This window comes from Pseudophryne corroboree, chromosome 2, assembly GCF_028390025.1.
Source record: "Pseudophryne corroboree isolate aPseCor3 chromosome 2, aPseCor3.hap2, whole genome shotgun sequence".
Lineage (NCBI taxonomy): Eukaryota > Metazoa > Chordata > Amphibia > Anura > Myobatrachidae > Pseudophryne > Pseudophryne corroboree.
In genome coordinates, this window is record NC_086445.1 from 107278062 (window position 1) to 107294384 (window position 16323).

A 16323-nucleotide genomic window follows, 5' to 3' on the forward strand; every position below is an offset into this window, starting at 1 on the left:
GTTCAAATGAGATGCCTACAATCTCAACAATCTCTCTGATCTTTACTCGCCGATCTGCCAATACGATATCATGGATTTTGTTGACCATTTCATCTGTAGTCACCTCAATTGGGTGACCTGGACGCTCTTCATCGAGGAGGGATGTGCGACAACGCTTGAATTCATTGAACCAATATCTGATGGTTATCATCAAAGGTGAAAGGTCCCCATAAACGGCTTCCAACTTTTCTTTGATTTCCTCACACGTCTTCCCATCCAAAAACAAGATCACTGATCGGTACTGCACTCTCTCTATAGTTAGGAAAAACTCAAACTTGCTCACTTCCATCAGCTACCAAAACAAAAGTACACAATGAATTTATCTGAACTTCTGACAGTTGCTGTTTGACAGAAGAACCTGGTTCAGTGCAAAGCCCGGATCAGTGCATACGGTCTGCAGATTGGAAAAGTGTTATCTTTATAAGTATAATGGAGAGAGGTAAAAGCTCCTCCCTAAGTTCTTGGATGTCAAAACACTGTGCTTAGCATCTCTGTACAGTATTTTCTATCTAGCCAGAAACCCTGCACCCCGTGCAAGCTGGTCGGACAACTGGAGGGGACCCGACACACTATTGCTTGCCGTTTCCCTTTGCTGTGTCATATAAACGAATGACTGGTCTGCCCTGAAAGCCAAGATTCTCCTCTTTAATGGTACTGGTCTTGAGTCTCTGGTACACCCAGAACCGGAGAGATATCGGGGAGCAAAGTGGACCCATTTTCCCATACACTATAATGGGCCCATTAATTCAGACCCACCATGGGTTCTGACGCTTGCCGTTAGCATTGTGGAGGTCATAGAAACTTGGGGTCAGTATCCTCTGGTAGCTAATTGTCTCCCCTTCCTTAGCAACCTGCTACTGAGCCGATTGGACCCCCAGAACCGGAGATATTAGGCTTTAAGCCCATTTTAATTTAATTTAATAGCTCACATAAACCTAACTTCAATAGACCATTGCTTTAACACGTTCGTTTGCATATATATACACTATTTTTATTTATTGGTTTGTCTATGGGACTTCATTGCCGCAGTGTATTTTAAATAGCGTAATGATATGCATGTACAGCATTGCCCATACAGTGTACAGTAAAGTAGTTCTTCCACTATAGTGTACTGTATTTCAGTGGAGACCACACGCATGCGCAATGGTGATTTTAAAAAACATCTGGTGGATGATGGCAGGTATTACACTCACTGTTAACGCCAAACGTCATAAGCTGTTGGCCTCCCTACAACTAGGCACGCCGTCTTGTGCCCAGGCACGCTGCGACTCCATGATCGGGACTAACGCCATAGACAGCAAAGATGATCGAGGCTCCATCTGTAGATCAATGTGTACGTTCACTGGGACGAGAGATGCAGCACTGAGTACTTCATTAGGATCCCCAGTTGCTGGATGCTTTGGCTCTCTCTATAGAACGGTATGAAACTGCGGTCAATATGGCTAAAACCCCTAAAAAGGAGCCTAGGGCCCCACATACGGTGAAGCTGGCACCTCACTGGCAAATGCCTCTTCTTGAAGGGCCCAGCCATGTAGAGGGGTATAAAGAAAGCCCCAGAAATTGTTATGAATGTGGCAAACCGGGGCATGTGAGATGACATTGTCCAAAAAAAGCAGAGCCAATGGACTGTAGCTCTGCCAGTTTGGGGCCAGCTTACCAAGTTTTTTGTACCCTGGTTCCACTGACTAAGCGGCCTCCCCTGTTGTGGGAACCAGTTGTATTAGGGGGTCAAGAATTTCCTGCCCTAGTAGATACAGGCAGTGAACTGACACTCAAGTCTGAGGCTGTGTTACCCAGGGTAACAGAGACAGATCCAGGCTCTGTAGAAGTGTTGTGCGTCCATGGTCCCACCGAGAGGTTTCCAAGAGTTTGAATCGGGATTGGCTTATGGGACAGCTGTCCTGAAGTAATAGCAGCTGTCGGCCCAAAGCTTCCATACACCTTAATTTTGGAGCGCAATTTCCCAGGCTTCGGGGATTTGTTGAAACCACTATCTGAAGGGATGGCCCTCCCGCCAGAGAAAGCTACAGTTCTTGTGGGGAGTCCTTCTACTGGGTGTTGCCCTGAGCCTGAGAGCATTCCTGACCAGGACTGGGAGAATTTGCCGTTTGACACAGATTTCCAAACTTTAGTTGGGATCAATTAAATGACGCTGCCCTTGCTAACATACGATCACAGGTTATTGAGGTGAACGAGGTCGCCAAAGCCACTTATACTCCATATGGGACTCTTTTTTTTTTTTCATTCCAAAAAAATGAGCTAATGTATAGGGTGACAGAAAAAGATGGGCATACAGATGGAGCCGCGCTCGTCTGAGGTGGCTCCATCGCAGGCGTGCACTCCTGGCATGACTAGGCGATCCGTCCGCCTAGTCACGCCGGGAGTTCACAGAGATGCTCCCATTCTGAGCATCTCCATCCGGGCCTGCGCACCCACCGGATGGATACACTCTCCATTCAACTGAATGTGGCGCGTCTCCACTGTGGGCGCACGCGCCCGGCCAGAGACGCTCTTGGCATTAGGTGCGCACACAGACGGAGCCACGACTAGCGTGGCTCCATCTGTAGGCAGAAACAGCTATTAGTGCCTCGAGAACATGTATCATTGGTCCTATACTCTGCCCATACTTATCCTTGGGGTGTCCACCTCAGAGAAGAGAAAACCTGTGGGACGGTACTTCTGCATTTCTTTTGGCTGGGGGTAACTGCTTAAGTAAAAAGGTTCTGTCAACGCTGCTCCATTTGCCAGAGAACTTGTCCAAAGCCTCACCCCTCACCTCAGGGACCCCTTATTCTAATGCCTGTCATTGGGGTGCCTTTCGACAGGATTACTATGGATCTGGTAGGCCCTCTGGACAAGTCAAAGATGGGCAACCAGTACGTGCTAGTCATAATGGATAATGCCACTTGCTACCCAGAGGCCATCCCGCTGCGAAACATAAACACCGTAACTATTGCTAAAGGGCTGTTGTTGCTGTTTACTCATTTGGGGTTTCCTAAGGAGATCTTAATGGACCAGGGGATCCCCTTAATGTCTCAAATTTTTTCAGAATTCTGCCGCAAGACAGGGATTTCTTGCCTCCACACCTCCGTCTATCACCCACAAACGGATGGATTGGTAGAGCGCTTTAATCAGACTCTTAAAACAATGACCCGAAGGGCCGTCATGAACAACAAGCAGGATTTTGACGATGTACTTCCATGCCTGATGTTTGCCATTCGAAAGGTACCGCAGTCGTCAACTGGCTTCAGCCCCTTTGAGCTGCTGTACGGGAAGCAACCCGTGGAGTTCTGGACATATTAAAAAAGGGCTGGGAACAACAGCAGTCTGAGGAATTCAACTCTGTGGAGTTTGTAAATAAACTTTACCAGCGAACTTTACTTCACCAAATTGGCCCAAATGTCCGCGAAAACCTTATAAAAGGTCAAGCCAGACAAAAGTGAGCCTATGATGCTACGGCAGAAGTTCGAGAATTCCAAACACGGGACAAAGTACTGTATCAGTCCTTGTCCCCACTCAGGAGAGTAAGCTGTTTACTCACTGGAGAGGTTTGTATGAAGTCGTGGATCAGTGTGCTATCGAGTTAGACAACCAGGGAGACGTCACGCTGAACAGATATATCATGTTAATCTGCTGAAACCTTGGCAGGAGGAACCTACTCCAATCCTCCTCGCAAGTGCATTAGGGAGTTCGGACATCCCATTAGCAGAGACCTGGTCATCTACTCAGAGGCAGGAGACCAAAGCCCTAGTCCAAAAGAATCAAGATGACTTCTCAGCCATTCCTGGGTGGACCACCTTAGCGGAACATGAAATTCACACCCCTGAAGGAGTAGTAGTAAACCAAAGACCCTACCACATCCCGGAGGCTCGGAGACAGGCAGTAAAGGCTGAAGTGCAAGAAATGTTAAAGTTGGGTATAATTGAGGAATCTCAAATTTGCATCAGAAGACACCAACATACCCCCATTTTCTGGAACTGCTGCCCAGCTCAACCCACTTCCAGCACCAAACAGCTCAAGGGCGCTGTGTGTGATCTCACAGGACTAGTTTTGCACATATGCAGACCGGGTCATGTGGATGCGCAGTCCCACTTACTGTACATCAGAGATGTACGTAAACCAGCAAGATTTGAGGGTACACACTATACGATGATCATTATGACCATCACGGATCGCAACATCATCCAAGATATCTTATAGTGTGTGCCCAGCTGTAGGCAGGGGCATATTGGCCCACCAGGACACCATGACAGATTCCGATGTGCTGGTTCCATATCCCCTTCAGCCAGGCCGATTCACACTCAGGCTGGGCTGGCTCACACTGCTTCCAGTACTTGCGGTTCATTGCGGTTCATTGGAATGCAATCCAGAAGTTAGGCTAGCGAGCACTTCCGGGTGCCACTAGCCGTGAAAAGTGGTGAAGCTGTTCTACCAACAGGGGACCGGGAGAAAGTTAACCAGCCCAGTAGCATCCTCTCCTTGGACCCATCCAAAGGTCTCCTCAACGAGCCCGGCCCGGGAGCAGCAGCATAGCGATGGTCAGAGCCGGGTTCACTACACCCGCCGCCACCTTAGCTCCTGCACTCTCACTGAACTGGCCAGAGCAGCGACTGAGCACTAAAGGGGACCCGGCAGAGAGGTTATTTTTAATTACATTATCATGTTGGTGTAAGGGTTAGGACATCCCCAATCACAGTATGGTTTGGGGACTGGACAGGAGCAGGACGTACCTTGTTCTCAGGATGATCAGGCTGCACTCACAGCCAGCCCTGGGACAATCTCTAATATTAAGTCCTTCAGCCCCATAGCTGCCCAATGTCTGTCCATGATGATGAGCCTATTTATGTAATGCAGTGGCTACGTATGTAATGCAGTGGCTATGTATATAATGCAGTGCTATTTGTATAATGCGGTGCTATATGTGTAGTGCGGTGCTATACATGTAATGCATACTTACCGACTTTGTATTTCTCCTCTCCAGGAGAAGCCCGGAGAGGAGACGCTGCAGGTTTCTTTGGGGGGCGGGGCCGGACTGTGACATCACTAAGCCCCGCCCCACATCGGGAAATGCCACGATTCGTGGGTCCGCGGTAAGGGGGCGGGGCTAAAATGATGCGATTTGCGTCATTTTAACCCCTTCTCCACCCGACGGACCCGCGAATGCGGGAGGTTATCTCTCCATCCTGCCCGCATCACTAGGGTGCGAGCAGGATGCGGGAGACCTGCCCACTCTTCCGGGGGTGCGGGGGGCTACCCCAAAAAACGGGAGCCTCCCGCAGCTTCCGGGAGAGTAGGTAAGTGTGATGTAATGTGGTGCTATTTGTGTAATACGGTGCTATACGTGTAATGTGGTGCTATTCGTGTAATGTGGTGTGATTCCTGGAATAATGTGGTAGCTATGTATGTAATGTGGTGGCTATGTATGTAATCAGGGGCGGATTGGCCACTGGGACAGATTCTGCTGCGCTGGTCCCCTGTGTCTGTGTTTCACTACTTGTGTGTGCTCCCTTTCTGTACTGTGCTGTATGTAGTGTGTGCTCCCCCTCCCTGTACTGTGCTGTATGTAGTGTGCGCTCCCCCTCCCTGTACTGTGCTGTATGTAGTGTGCGCTCCCCCTCCCTGTACTGTGCTGTATGTAGTGTGCGCTCCCCCTCCCTGTACTGTGCTGTATGTAGTGTGCGCTCCCCCTCCCTGTACTGTGCTGTATGTAGTGTGTGCTCCCTCCCTGTACTGTGCTGTATGTAGTGTGTGCTCCCTCCCTGTACTGTATGTAGTGTGTGCTCCCTCTCCCTGTACTGTGCTGTATGTAGTGTGTGCTCCTCCTCCCTGTACTGTGCTGTATGTAGTGTGTGCTCCCTCTCCCTGTACTGTGCTGTATGTAGTGTGTGCTCCCTCTCCCTGTACTGTGCTGTATGTAGTGTGTGCTCCTCCTCCCTGTACTGTATGTAGTGTGTGCTCCTCCTCCCTGTACTGTACTGTGCTGTATGTAGTGTGTGCTCCCTCCCTGTACTGTATGTAGTGTGTGCTCCCTCCCTGTTCTGTGCTGTATGTAGTGTGTGCTCCCTCCCTGTACTGTGCTGTATGTAGTGTGTGCTCCCTCCCCGTACTGTGCTGTATGTAGTGTGTGCTCCCTCCCTGTACTGTGCTGTATGTAGTGTGTGCTCCTCCTCCCTGTACTGTATGTAGTGTGTGCTCCTCCTCCCTGTACTGTGCTGTATGTAGTGTGTGCTCCTCCTCCCTGTACTGTGCTGTATGTAGTGTGTGCTCCTCCTCCCTGTACTGTGCTGTATGTAGTGTGTGCTCCTCCTCCCTGTACTGTGCTGTATGTAGTGTGTGCTCTCCCTCCCTGTACTGTGATGTATGTAGTGTGTGCTCCCTCCCTGTACTGTGCTGTATGTAGTGTGTGCTCCCCCTCCCTGTACTGTATGTAGTGTGTGCTCCCTCCCTGTACTGTGCTGTATGTAGTGTGTGCTCCCTCCCTGTACTGTGCTGTATGTAGTGTGTGCTCCTCCTCCCTGTACTGTACTGTATGTAGTGTGCTCTCCCTCCCTGTACTGTGCTGTATGTAGTGTGTGCTCCCTCCCTGTACTGTGCTGTATGTAGTGTGTGCTCCCTCCCTGTACTGTGCTGTATGTAGTGTGCTCTCCCTCCCTGTACTGTGATGTATGTAGTGTGTGCTCCCTCCCTGTACTGTGCTGTATGTAGTGTGTGCTCCTCCTCCCTGTACTGTACTGTATGTAGTGTGTGCTCTCCCTCCCTGTACTGTGCTGTATGTAGTGTGTGCTCCCCCTCCCTGTACTGTGCTGTATGTAGTGTGTGCTCCCCCTCCCTGTACTGTGCTGTATGTAGTGTGTGCTCCCCCTCCCTGTACTTTGAAACATATAAGGTTAAAAAGAAGGGGTTTGTAGAATGAAAAAATCAATAAAATCAGAAGTAGATTAAAGGCATGACTGCAGTGTCAGTAGACACAGAAAGTGGGCCTATCAGTCCTTGTATAGTCAGACGTACAGATGTACATCAGGGAAGGGCATTGTAGCAGCATATGCATAAAGTACATACGGGGGTCATTCCGAGTTGATCGCACGCTGACGATTTTCGCAGCGCAGCGATCAGGTTACTACTGCGCATGCACCACAATGCGCACACGCGTCGTACGGGTACAAACAGCATCGTTGCTGGGTAATGCTTCTAGCAACAAATCCATTCGCTGGGGTGATCGCAAGGAGATTGACAGAAAGAGGGCGTTCATGGGTATCAACTGACCGTTTTCTGGGAGTGGTAGGGAAAATGCAGGCATGTCCAGGCGTTTGCAGGGCAGGCGTCTGACATCAATTCCGGGACCGGACAGGCTGAGGTGATTACGAGGGCTGAGTAAGTTCAGACCTACTCTGAAACTGCAAAAAAACGTTTTCGTCCCGCTCGGCTGCACATGCGATCGCACACTTGCAAAGTGAAAATACACTCCCCCGTGGGCGGCGACTATGCGTTTGCACGGCTGCAAAAAGTAGCTAGCGAGCGATCAACTCGGAATGAGGGCCATAAGGTAAACGTTAGCATAGCGTAAAGCAGAGGTTCTCAAACTCGGTCCTCAGGACCCCACACAGTGCATGTTTTGCAGGTAACCCAGCAGGTGCACAGGTGTATTAATTACTCACTGACACATTTTAAAAGGTCCGCAGGTGGAGCTAATTATATCACTTGCGATTCTGTGAGGAGACCTGCAAAACATGCACTGTGTGGGGTCCTGAGGACCGAGTTTGAGAACCTATGGCGTAAAGCAAATGAGGCCCCAACTGTGTGTATCTCAGAATCAGGACCTCTGAGGAGTGACCCCCGCCCTGTTGACAGACCCCTCCCCCTAAACAGACTTCGTGCCCATTATGGCTGCTTCCATAAATTTCCTGGGCTGGTGTTCGATCCCAATCTGCCCCTGGCTGTAGGCGTGTAGGCTATGGCTGGAGAAGGGGCTTCTTACTAGATGGTACTGCAGCTTTAAGCAAGTAATCTGTAAAATAGTCTGTGCCAGGACATGGCATTCGCTACAATAAACTCTGCTTCATCTGTAGGTAATGGTTTGGGAGGTCTCCGTAATCATGGACACTTTTTATTATGCAACATCAATACATCCCTGGCAAGGTATAGTACTAAATTATTACATATGTCAGTACTCCGGGTATTGCAGAATCACAGTTACTGATCATCCTCAGAGGACAAGAAACAGGCTATGAATGCATTAACAAGGGAAGTGCCAGAATGATGCTCAGCCATGCAATAAGTTATACATTGTCTGCCACTTTGCTGCATCTATTCATGTTTCTTCAGTTACAGCTAATTATTCACACTGGCAGCAGGACATACTCCCTCCCCATCCCACACACATACTCCCTCCCCATCCCACACACATACACCCACAGCTCAGTAGCTTCCTATCTGTTGCTCATTCTGCTGTTTTCAGCAATTACCTTTCAGTGTGTCACATGTTGGAGGATTCCTCTTGGACCTGCTGCCTTTTCTCTGTGTTTCTATTGATATGGTAAGCAGGCAGAGCTATCCCAAAGCTTTTGTGACACATCCATTCCATTATCACTAGCAGGACACCAGCAATGCAGCTCACACACAGCTTCCATATCAGGAGCCAGGCGGCACACCTCCAGTGATATCATGTGTCCATAGGAAGATGTGGAATGGATTCCAAGTGCAGATAGTGGTGCACTTCACATGCAGTACATCACGCCATTAACCCTCCTGCAGAAGGAGATCTGTGGCTAACTATATAGATTTATTACACAGCATAAAAGTTTTTATTCTCACAGTACTACACCCACACTGATATACTGTACCCTAGGGTGTGCCTACAATAAGGAAACCTGGGGCAGCTGTCTTAAGTAAAATGTTTTATGGGTTAGAAAAAATAGGATTTTAATTACCTACCGGTAAATCCTTTTCTCGTAGTCCGTAGGGGATACTGGTAATCCATTTAGTACCATGGGGTATAGACTGGTCCAATTGGAGCCATGGGCAATATAGAAGTTTGATAACGTGTGCCGGCTCCTCCCTCTATGCCTCTCCTACCAGACTCAGGGGTACATTTACTAAGCAGTGATAAGAACAGAGAAGTGAGCCAGTGGAGAAATTTCCCCATCGACCAATCAGCAGCTCTGTATCATTTTATAGTATGCAAATTATAGATGTTACTTCAGTGCTGATTGGTTGCCATGGGCACTTCTCCACTGGCTCACTTCTCCGCTCATATCACTGCTTAGTAAATGTACCCCTCAGTCTAGGAAACTGTGCTAGAGGAGACTGACATACTTTGGCAGAAGTATATAGATAAGGAAAGTGGTGAGATTTCGAACCAGCACACACAGAACAAGAGGAATGCCATGCTAACCAAACTTGAAAACCAGAACAGCAATAGCTGAACCAAACAACAGTAGTTAAACAAGTAACCGTTCAGGAAGAACAAAGCACTGGGCGGGCACCCAGTATCCCCTACGGACTACGAGAAAAGGATTTACCGGTAGGTAATTAAAATCCTATTTCTTCTTACATCCTAGGGGATACCGGGAATCCATTTAGTACCATGGGGAAGTACCAAAGCTCCCAAACCGGGTGGGAAAGTGCTGAGGTTCCTGCAGAACTGATTGACCAAACTGAAGGTCCTCAGAGGCCAAGGTATCTAGCTTGTAAAACTTGGCAAACATGTTCTAACCTGACCAAGTAGCTGCTCGGCAGAGCTGTAATGCCGAGACACCGCGGGCAGCCGCCCAAGAGGAACCCATTGACCTAGTAGAGTGGGCCTGTACAGATTTAGGAATCGGCAAGCCTGCTGTGGAATAAGCATGCTGGATAGTGAGCCTGATCCAGCGAGCAATCGACTACTTTTGAAGCAGGACACCCAGTCTTGTTGGCATCATACAAAACGAACAGCAAGTCCGATTTCCTGTGACGAGCAGTTCACTTTACATAAACCTTCAAAGCCCTTACAATGTCCAAGGACTTTGAACTAGCAGACGTGTCAGTAACTACCAGGACCACAATTGACTGGTCGATGTGAAACGCCGACACCACCTTAGGAAGGAATTGCTGATGAGTCCTGAGTTCAGCTCTGTCCTCATGGAAAATCAAGTAGGGGCTCTTGTGAGAAAATGCCCCCAGCTCCGGCACACACCTTGCCGAAGCCAAGGCCAACAGCGTGACAGTCTTCCACGTAAGTTACTTTACGTCTACCTCCTGTAACGTTTCAAACCAGTCCGATTGGAGGAATGTCAGATCCAAATTGAGATCCCAAAGTGCCGTGGGAGACACAAAGGGAGGTTGGATGTGAAGAACGCCTTTCAAGAATGTCTGGACCTCAGGGAGAGAAGCCAATTGTTTTTGAAAGAAAATAGACAAGGCCAAAATCTGAACTTTTATGGAGCCTAGGCCTATTCCCTCGGGTGCAGGTCGTGTCTGCTGAGGAAGTCTGCTTCTCAGTTGTCTACTCCCGAAATCAAGATCGCCCAGAGGAGAATTCTTTACACCTCTGACATTGCGGCTCTGCTTTTCGTTGCGCCCTGTCGGTCGATGTAAGACACCACTGTCACATTGTCCAATTGAACTTGAATGGCCTGATTCTGAAGAAGAGATGAGGCCTGCAGAAGGGCGTTGTAGATAGCCCTGATTTCCAGGATGTTTATTGGAAGAACGATTTCCTGACTTGACCATCTTTCTTGAACCTGCATCCCAACCTCTGAGGCTTGCGTCTGTCGTTAGCAGAATCCAATTCTGAAACCCGAACCTTCGACCCTCCACTAGGTGAGAAGTTTGTAGCCACCACAGGAGGGAGATCCTAGCTTTTGGCGACAGACGAATCCGCTGATGCATGTGAAGATGCGATCCGGACCATTTGTCTAACAGATCCAGCTGGAAGGCCCTCGCATGAAACCTTCCATACTGAATTGCTTCATAAGCAGCCACCATTTTCCCCAGAAGGCGGATGCACAGATGTACTGAGATTCGGGCCGGCTTCAAGACAGTCTGAACCATCGACTGGATCACCATAGCCTTTTCCAAGGGAAAGAACACTCTCTGAGACTCTGTGTCCAGTTTCATTCCCAGGAAATGAAGCTTCTGCGTTGGTTCTAGGTGAGATTTTGGTAGGTTCAGAATCCACCCATGATCCAGGAGTAATCTGGTCATGAGACCAATGTTCTCCAACAACTGCTCCCTGAACGCAGCCTTTATCAGAAGATCGTCCAGGTAAGGAATTATATTTACTCCCTGTCTGCGGAGCAACAGCATAATCTCTGCCATCACCTTGGTGAACACCCTCGGTGCCGTGGAGAGACCAAATAGCAGGGCCTGAAACTGGTAGTGGCAGTCCTGCAGTGCAAACCGTAGATAAGCCTGATGAGGTGGCCAGTTCGGAATGTGAAGGTACGCATCCTTGACATCCAGAGACGCTAGGAATTCCCCCTCTTCCAGACCTGTGATCACCGCTCTCAGAGACTCCATCTTGAACTTGAACACTTGTAAGTACGGGTTCAATGATTTAAGATTCAGAATCGGTCTTACCGAACCGTCCGGTTTCGGGACTACAAACAAGCTGGAATAGTATCCCTTGTTTTGTAGATGAGGTGAAACTGGAACAATGACCTGGGTCTGTAACAGTTTTTGAATGGCTTCTTGTAAGGTTACTCTTGCTTCTTGTGAAACTGGTAAGCCTGATTTGAAGAATCTGTGAGGTGGGAGATCCTGGAACTCCACTACCTCTAGCACCTTCGGCAGCAGTAGAAGAACCCCTGGCCTTGCCCCTAAACTTGGCAGTCCGAAAGGACTGTAAATTGGGTTCAGAGTAGACCTTCCTGGCTGGCGGAACCGCAGAAGGTAAATAAGTGGACTTACCCACAGTAGCTCGTGAGATCCACTTTTCAAGTTCATCACCAAATAAGGCCTCACCTGTGAATGGCAGGCCTTCCACACCTTTTTTGGAATCTGCATCAGCAGTCCACTGACGTAGCCATAATCCCCTGCATGCCGACACTGCCATAGCTGTAGTGCGTGCATTAAGCAAACCTATCTCTTTAATGGCTTCCGCCATAAAGTTTGCAGAGTCTTGTATGTGCTGCAGGAGTAACACAATTTCCTCTTGAGGCAAGGTGTCTAAACCCTCAAGTAAATTAGCAGACCATTTAGCAATGGCTTGAGTAATCCACCCACATGCTATAGTGGGTCTCTTGGCCACCCCTGCAGCTGTACACAAAGATTTGAGTGTAGTCTCAATCTTATGATCCTTTAGGGAGGCTGCACCAGGAACAGGTACTATTTTACGTGAGAGCCTGTAGACTGATGTATCCACTATCGGTGGATTTTCCCATTTTTTCCTATCCTCAGGAGGAAAAAGAAAAGATAATAACCGCCTAGGAATTTGAAATTTCTTATCTGGATTAACTCACGGTTCTTCAAGCAGGGTATTTAGGGCCTAATTCTGAGTTGATCGCAGCAGCAAATTTGTTAGCAGTTGGGCAAAACCGTGGGGTAATTCCAAGTTGATCGCAGCAGGATTTTTTTTAGCAATTGGGCAAAACCATGTGCACTGCAGGGGAGGCAGATATAACATGTGCAGACAGAGTTAGATCTGGGTGGGTTATTTTGTTTGAACACCCCCCACCCAAATCTAACTCTCTCTGCACATGTTATATCTGCCTCCCCTGCAGTGCACATGGTTTTACCCAATTGCTAACAAAAATCCTGCTGCGATCAACTTGGAATTACCCCCCATGTGCACTGCAGGGGGGACAGATATAACATGTGCAGAGAGAGTTAGATTTGGGTGTGGTGTGTTGAAACTGAAATCTAAATTGCAGTGTAAAAATAAAGCAGCCAGTATTTACCCTGCACAGAAACAAAATAACCCACCAAAATCTAACTCTCTCTGCACATGTTATATCTGCCCCCCCTGCAGTGCACATGGGGGGTCATTCCGAGTTGTTCGCTCGTTGCCGATTTTTGCAACGGAGCAATTAAGGCAAAAATGCGCATGCGCTAATCATTTTAGCACAAAACTTAGTAGATTTACGTCTGAACGAAGAATTTTCATCGTTGAAGTGATCGGAGTGTGATTGACAGGAAGTGGGTGTTTCTGGGCGGAAACTGACCGTTTTCTGGGAGTGTGCGGAAAAACGCAGGCGTGCCAGGATAAAACGCGGGAGTGTCTGGAGAAACGGGGGAGTGGCTGGCCGAACGCATTGCGTGTTTGTGACGTCAAACCAGGAACGAAACGGGCTGAGCTGATCGCAGTGTAGGAGTAAGTCTCGAGCTACTCAGAAACTGCTAATAATTATTTAATCGCAATTCTGCTACTCTTTCGTTCGCTATTCTGCTAAGCTAAGATACACTCCCAGAGGACGGCGGCCTAGCGTGTGCAATGCTGCTAAAAGCAGCTAGCGAGCGATCAACTCGGAATGAGGGCCATGGTTTTGCCCAATTGCTAACAAACTTGCTGCTGCGATCAACTCAGAATAACCCCCTTAGTTCCTTTGATACAGTAAAAGTGGGTGAGTATTTTTTCCTTATATTAAAGTAAGATTCCTCACACTCCTCTGCAGGGGTGTCGGAATGGGTGGGGGGGGGGGGGGGGCAAGGGGGCAGCTCGCTCCCCCCAAACATGAGAGAGACGCCGATACTGGGGCAGAAGAGCGGCAGGCAGCTAGGTGTGACGCACCTGTGTACTAGCGCCTCTTAATGGGCGCGCTGTTTAATGTCAAGTATCAGGGTCGGACCTGCAGTCTCAGCAGATACACGGCAGTAGCAGCCCAGCATAGATGCAGTCATCCCGGCCCGTCACAGTCTCCTCAGCGTACAGTAATACTACTTCCTCCTCCTACCATGTGGCCATGCAGCTTCCTCCCCTCCTCTGCTCCGCCCCCGATCCGTCCCACGCTTTGCCTCCACGCCTGAGTTTGTTTCTGTAGCAGGTTGCAGGGCGACTGTCTGTCTCTCTCTCCGTCTGACCTAGCTCTTGGACCGTCCTGCGGCTCATCCTCCCCTCCTGATCCATGCTGCCAATGTCTTTTCCAGCACAATGAGGGGGAGATGTACTAAGCCTGAAAAGTGATAAATATCACTGTGATAAAGCACCAGCCAATCGGCTCCTAACTGCCATGTCACAGGCTGTGTTTGAAAAATGACAGTTAGGAGTCGATTGGCTGGTGCTTTATCACAGTGATATTTATCACTTTTCAAGCTTAGTACATCTGGCCCTGACAGCGATGAGGTGCCCACCTTCCCGCACCTCTAAACGTCGGCGACGCTGCAGCGCTGTCCTGATAACGGAGTTGAGGTGATGTGAGGGCACACCTGGAGCAGAGAGGACCAGAATACTGAAGAGCCAAAGAGTACACAGGAGGTTAGTTACAGTTTACATGTGTTTATGCAGAAATGGTGAAGAGGGGGATGGGAGGGAACTGGGGAGATCGTGACAGTGACATATGGGAAGATTTATTAACAAGAGGTGTCAGTGTAGGTCAGTAGTGTAAGGTATAGAGGATGATGTAGTGTAAGGTACAGAATGTTCCATGATGCAGTGTTGTGTTTAGAGGGGTCAGTTATATAGTGACAGGTATAGAAGGGTCCATGAAGTAGTGGCAGGTAAAGAGGGGTCCGTAATGTAATGTAGTGTAGGTTAAGGAGGGGTATGTTATGTAGTGGCGAGTGTGAAGATACGGATCCTCTGCTCACTCAGGTAAACAGTTTAGTAAAGTGGCAAATGCCCTTTATTGTAAAAATACACACACAGTACACAAAACAGTAACTATTACATGCCAGGATGGTATCTTACTTACTAAGTCCCCACAGTAGTTTAGAATTACAGTCTCCTGATGTCACATGCCAGCAGTAGTTCTGTGTCCCCTGGTCTGGGATACCAGCTCACACAGTGCCCTTTGCCACTGTCGGCACCGCAATGCCTAGTCAGTGTCTCCACTCCAGAGGTACATCCACTCTCTCTGACCTTCTGTGTAGATCTCTCCCTCAGTGCACGTCCAGTAGCCTCTTGAAACCAATGGATTCCAACAATGCTTCTAGGCCTCAGCACACTGGCAGCACTCTCTTACCAGTAGCTTTCAGAAGCCAAACACATCACTCCTCTCAGGCCAGGAACTTCCATGCACTCTCTGTTTCAATAGCCTCTGTTATCCTCAAACCTTTGTCTGTCCTACCATAAGGCGACACCTTCTGGCTCTGTATTGGGTGGGTTACATTAAAGGGGCTGACTACAGAACACTTTCAGATAGACCTACTTTAACATGTCCAGGCATGTCCTCTAGCACACAATAGATGTTAACTAAATTAACCTTAATTAATCTTATTGTGTAGCCTGGAATCCATTGTGTGGGGAAGAATGAGGGGGGTGTATGGACTGACCTCTGAGACTGACTGTATCTCCAACAGCAAACAAACAGGTTATCAAAGCAGTCACATTGGGGGGGGGACGACGACATTATTTTACAAACTATAATACAAAAACCAGTACATTCATATATATACATCTTCATATGCATTCTGTACAAAACATCAGGCTAGACATATTATTCCCTGATAAACACAAACACATATAACAGAGGGATAATGTTTCACAAAAATATGTGATGTCCAGTTCTATTGGGATTCCAGGTAGCATGCTGTATAGGTGATAACCAAGTTCTGTCCTGTCTCTTTACACTAACGCACTGAATCCAGAAACAGGCTGGCAAAAAGTACTCCTCAAGAGCCAGCTGCGGCTGCATCCGTTACAAATCTCCCCTACTTTTTCCAGCCTCTGCGATTCAGTGACAAGAGTAACTCATTTGGGATGGGCAGACATCACATCTGGACCGCCTGGGTCAAACAAGTGTGGGCTTTCATTTCCATCTGGCGGTGGAGGATCTGGGCTCAGCAGTTCACAGTTTTTAAGACCCCCTCCAGTATCCCAGGCACTGTGTTTAAACAGCCTGATTGGTGGTTGGTAACCCCTATCATCAGAGGTGCGTCCCTCACCACCCTCCTTTTTGGGTGACAACACTCCCTTTATCTTTGGTGCATCAGAGGGGAGAGTGAGCTGCATCAACAAAATCTGGTCTCTGGGGTTCTCACTCTCCCTCCGCAACACTATATTCCCTGGGAACTCCACCTCCATCACCTCTGGTGCATCTAGACAGTGGTTTGCCTCCCCCTCCCCCATTTTGAGTGACGTTACTCCCTCTACTTCTGAGGTATCACAGGGTAGCACAATCTGCATCACCAGCCTTGCATCAGAAAACCTGG

General features: G+C 48.5%; 1 protein-coding gene across 1 annotated transcript in view; it reads right to left on the reverse strand.

Moving 5' to 3' along the window:
• ZC3H12C (zinc finger CCCH-type containing 12C) overlaps positions 1-8599 on the reverse strand; it is a 297586-nt gene extending 288987 nt beyond the window's left edge. The window contains exon 1 of the mRNA XM_063957019.1: positions 8502-8599. The gene's annotated coding sequence lies outside the window, so the exon portion shown is untranslated. The remainder of the gene's footprint in view (positions 1-8501) is intronic.
• Between the last annotated feature and the right edge of the window lie 7724 nt (positions 8600-16323).